The sequence below is a fragment of the Lactuca saligna genome, chromosome 3 (assembly GCF_052625555.1).
Source record: "Lactuca saligna cultivar CGN05327 chromosome 3, ASM5262555v1, whole genome shotgun sequence".
Taxonomy (NCBI): Eukaryota; Viridiplantae; Streptophyta; class Magnoliopsida; order Asterales; family Asteraceae; genus Lactuca; species Lactuca saligna.
The window spans coordinates 115,007,104-115,012,874 of NC_136419.1; the positions used below are offsets into that span (position 1 = coordinate 115,007,104).

Genomic DNA, 5,771 nt, shown 5'->3' on the forward strand with positions numbered 1-5,771 from the left:
TATATATATATATATATATATATATATATATATATATATATATATATATAAAGGATCAAATGAGAACATTTAAAAGATTGAGAACGCGAGAACAGTTCTGAACCAATTAATATATAAGGGTATATAGGTAAATTTGTCTTTTAATTAAATTATAAAAAAATAAAATAAAATGATATTTTCCTAAATTTTTGGAATTGTAATTGACTTTTACCAAAAAAGGATTTTTTTTCCATCTTCTTTATATCATTAATGAAAGAGAAATTTTTTTTTTATCAATTTCAAATGATTTTATTTTGCTTTACGTGATTCTTGTCCTTAAATGAATAAATATTAAACTAATTTATTGATTATATAATTGATTGAAAATATATAACAGTTTACTAATTTGATGATTTAGTTTTATCAAATAGTGTCATATTCATAAATAAAAATGTCGTGACTGGATTTGTCTTTTGTTTTTTGCTCATGAATTGATATCCAAAACTGATTAAGAATTCATCATTTCATTACAAATAAATACGTATCTAATTACAATGATAAATGAATACAACTTTAATCATAAATGAATACATTTACCATAATACAAAATACATCTATAATTACAATGATAAATGACTACAACTTTAATCATAAATGAATACATTTACCATAATACAAAATACATCTACATTCCTATATTTTTAGTAGTTATATTCATAAATGAATATAAAGTGAATCATAAATAAATGCCAACATTGTTTTTCTTCTTCCAATTTTCTTGTTGCTATCATACATATAGAAACGAAGAGCGATGTATTTCCATGCTTTACAGTTATCCTTCTTCGAAACATCAAGTTCTAAATTGCACCTATTCAAAACATAAATCATTAATATATAAAATCATGCAGTTACAGTATACTTATATTCATTGATGATTAACTGCAAAATAAGATATTTGACATTGTATTCATATAAGATTACAACTAAATTTATATTGATAAATTAACAGTCACATTCATATTATATGAACAAGAGTTATAACAATAAGAAGGGATGAAAATGAAATCATACGAAATTCTGAATCATTTCTCTAAGATTAATGCATCATGGGAGACGAACAAGTGAATAATACCTCTTTTGATCCTCCATATCGAATTTGATCCTCCTTTCATTAACCGCTAATTTTTTAAATCCCTCCAGCACCACTGTTCTCTTCGTCCCCTTGAGGAAAAACTCTTGCTTATTAATGAAATGAAAGGAAAACATCATTTTGCCGGAGACTATACTGTGCCAGCCCTCCGCCAAACCCACCTCCGACACTAACAATAGCAGCAGCCTTATCGGCAAACACGTTCGGTGGCCTAGATGCCCAATCGATTGTGTTCTTCAAAGGTGTTGTAACCGTGTATTTGTACTCAGGAGAAGTTAAGAGGAAACATTCAAATTGAAGAATCTTCTGACGAAATTCTTCGACTCCCGGTGGAAATTTGTCGTTGACTTCGAGATCTGTGTTGAGCATCGACAACAACGATATGTCGACGTTTACAATCGACATCCCGTCGATCGCTTGGGGTGGCTAGTTCAATGGCGGCGCGGATGAGGCCATGATGGAAGGGAGCTTTGCGAGTGGAATCACAGATGGCAGCAACGTTAATGATCGGTTTGGGTGATGACGAGGTCTGATGGTGGCGTAGGGATGAGGCGGTGATATGTTGAAGATGTCGATCTATGAGATTAGGTCAAGAAATAAAGAGCCAGAGAGTGATTATAGGAGTTTAAAAAATTAGGGTAATGTTTATTTACCTTAATAGCCTTTATATTTTCTTTAATTTAAAAATTAATATTTAAATGTATTAATAATTAGAAAAATAACAATTAATTATAGCCACACATCTTAAAAATTAGATGGTCCAGATATGTTCTCGCGTTCTCAACCAACCTTTAAGGTGTTCTCATTTGATCCTACTCCTATATATATATATATATATATATATATATATATATATATATATATATATATATATATATATATATATATATATATATATGTAGGAGTAGGATCAAATGAGAACACCTTAAAGGTTGAGAACGTGAGAACATATCTGGACCATCTAATTTTTAAGATGTGTGGCTATAATTAATTGTTATTTTTCTAATTATTAATACATTTAAATATTAATTTTTAAATTAAAGAAAATATAAAGGCTATTAAGGTAAATAAACATTACCCTAATTTTGTAAACTCCTATAATCACTCTCTGGCTCTTTATTTCTTGACCTAATCTCATAGATCGACATCTTCAACATATCACCGCCTCATCCCTACGCCACCATCAGACCTCGTCATCACCCAAGCCGATCATTAACGTTGCTGCCATCTGTGATTCCACTCGCAAAGCTCCCTTCGATCATGGCCTCATCCGCGCTGCCATTGAACTAGCCACCCCAAGCGATCGACGGGATGTTGATTGTAAACGTCGACATATCGTTGTTGCCGATGCTCAACACAGATCTCGAAGTCAACGACAAATTTCCACCGAAGGTCGAAGAATTTCGTCAGAAGATTCTTCAATTTGAATGTTTCCTCTTAACTTCTCCTGAGTACAAATACACGGTTACAACACCATTGAAGAACACAATCGATTGGGCATCTAGGCCACCGACCGTGTTTGCCGATAAGGCTGCTGCTATTGTTAGTGTCGGAGGTGGGTTTGGCGGAGGGCTGGCACAGTATAGTCTCCGGCAAAATGGTGTTTTCCTTGATCTTCATTTCATTAATAAGCCAGAGTTTTTCCTCAAGGGCACGAAGAGAACAGTGGTGCAGGAGGGATTTAAAAAATTAGCGGTTAATGAAAGGAGGATCGAATTCGATATGGAGGATCAAAAGAGGTATTATTCACTTGTAGTACCCTGACTTCATCTTAAAAATTCTCATAATCGTCACGTCTACGAGGAATGCGATATAATCAGAATCTTTGACTTATTTGAGATCATTTTTAAGTTCAGTTTTGATTAATAGATGTTTATTAGGTCTTGGTAGTTCACGTTCATACTCTTACCTGTGTTCTTTTTTTATCCGCTAGTTAAAAACCATATTTAATTTGTATATGTTCTGAGAATCTATGAGGTTTGAAGCATTCTTGATCTATTGCTCTATGATACTTTGTTTATTGCGGTTCCCATTTTAGCACTAGAATTCTGATCTTAGTCTGCTTCTCTGTTCGTCTCCCATGATGCATTAATCTTAGAGAAATGATTCAAAATTTCGTATGATTTCATTTTCATCCCTTCTTATTGTTATAACTCTTGTTCATATAATATGAATGTGACTGTTAATTTATCAATATAAATTCAGTTGTAATCTTATATGAATACAATGTCAAATGTCTTATTTTGCAGTTAATCATCAATGAATATAAGTATACTGTAACTGCATGATTTTATATATTAATGATTTATGTTTTGAATAGGTGCAATTTAGAGCTTGATGTTTCGAAGAAGGATAACTGTAAAGCATGGAAATACATCGCTCTTCGTTTCTATATGTATGATAGCAACAAGAAAATTGGAAGAAGAAAAACAATGTTGGCATTTATTTATGATTCACTTTATATTCATTTATGAATATAACTACTGAAAATATAGGAATGTAGATGTATTTTGTATTATCGTAAATGTATTCATTTATGATTAAAGTTGTAGTCATTTATCATTGTAATTATAGATGTATTTTGTATTATGGTAAATGTATTCATTTATGATTAAAGTCGTATTCATTTATCATTGTAATTAGATGCGTATTTATTTGTAATGAAATGATGAATTCTTAATCAGTTTTGGATATCAATTCATGAGCAAAAAACAAAAGACAAATCCAGTCACGACATTTTTATTTATGAATATGACACTATTTGATAAAACTAAATCATCAAATTAGTAAACTGTTATATATTTTCAATCAATTATATAGTCCATAAATTAGTTTAATATTTATTCATTTAAGGACAAGAATCACATAAAGCAAAATAAAATCATTTGAAATTGATAATTTTTTTTTTCTCTTTCATTAATGATATAAAGAAAATGGAAAAAAAAAAATCCTTTTTTTGGTAACAGTCAATTCAATTCCAAAAATTTAGGAAAATATCATTTTATTTTATTTTTTTATAATTTAATTAAAAGACAAATTTACCTATATACCCTTATATATTGATTGGTTCAGAATTGTTCATGCGTTCTCAACCTTTTAAGTGTTCTCATTTGATCATTTCCCTATATATATATATATATATATATATATATATATATATATATATATATATATATATATATATATATATATATATATATATAGTATCTTATAAAAGAAATTCCAATATTTTTATAAATAGATTAAATATAATAATATTATTTTTTAAGACGTTCAAATTATTAAGCTAATAGTACAAGTAGTCATCAATAAAATAATATTAAATTTTAATCTGTGTTTTGAATCGTTATATTTCTCAACAAATTCTATCTCATTCCCTGAATTTCGGATAATTCAAAATTTGAAACCATCAGAAAATATATGTTGATTCAAATATCCCTCCTGTAGATGGCTCTTTTCTTAACAAGTTTTTATTTTAATCCTTACTTTTAATTGATTTCATCATTTTTAACTTTTTGTATTTTTATCTTATAAATATATTGGGTAAAGGCTTTATTATATCACGTTTGTTCCTAAAAAGGTTTTTACTATGTTTCTTTAATGTGTTGGCTTTGCAGGTTCAAAGAACTCAACCAAGAGGGTCAGTTTGAGCTTTGTATTATCATTAGTTTGTATATTTTGGCATCTTAAACAATGGTTAAACACAAGATTTGACATGATTAAGGTAGTTTGTATATTTTTCATCTTGTTTAGTCTAAAAATGAAACCTTTTTTTATCATTGGTCCTTATAATATCAAGTTTCATCACATGGACTTCCTAATTACGATGAATACTGTCATTATTATAAGGTTCTATATAGATTTTGTTCAATATTTTAAGGTTTCGAGAACCTAAATCAATATGAATTCTCGAATTACATACAATCGTTGAAAATGTTTTAATTTGTGACCAAACTTGGTTTAAAATCACAATGAATAAGTTGAAACCTGAGTATTCTATTTATCGACTTTTGAATCACAACACCTGATATTCTAAAGGTTTATTTTTATAAACTATTATTTATATATTTTAGCATTTTACGTAGTAAGACATTAAATTAATAAAGGAATTAAGGAAAACGAAAAAAAAAAAAAAAAAAAAAAAAAAAAAAAAAAAAAAAAAGAGGACGATAAACAGTACAAGTGGTTTGGGTATGTATAAATGGAAGTAATAACCATTTAGGGGGTGTTTGGCAAAAAAGCTTGTTGCTTATTAGTTTATTAGCTTATAAGTTAATAAATAAGTGTAGGGTAACTTATGAAAAAATGACGTATTAGAGGTTCCCCACCGGAATAAGTTATTTTAATCAAAACACTTTTTTGACTTATAGTGATGTGGAACCTAATAAGTTGTTTTAAAAAAAGCTTAGCCAAACACCCCCTTAATATGGTATGATAATACTCTTGACAAATAGATGTCATTTATTATTCATTTCTCGAAGTGAACGCAAAATGGTTTTAACTCTAAAGATATCAAATTATTCGTCGCCCGCTGCTTTGCGTGGGTAGACGGCTAGTGTGTGTGTGTGTATATATATATATATATATATATATATATATATATATATACATGGAAAAGTGAATATACCCTTAAGGGTATATA

At 28.9% G+C, this 5,771-nt stretch overlaps 2 pseudogenes; one reads left to right on the top strand and one right to left on the bottom strand.

Moving 5' to 3' along the window:
• Window positions 1–693: 693 nt before the first annotated feature.
• On the bottom strand, window positions 694–1,534 carry LOC145035893 (NAD(P)H:quinone oxidoreductase pseudogene; annotated as a pseudogene).
• An 83-nt stretch (window positions 1,535–1,617) lies between these two features.
• Window positions 1,618–3,603, top strand: LOC145035894 (NAD(P)H:quinone oxidoreductase pseudogene; annotated as a pseudogene).
• The last annotated feature ends 2,168 nt before the right edge of the window (window positions 3,604–5,771 follow it).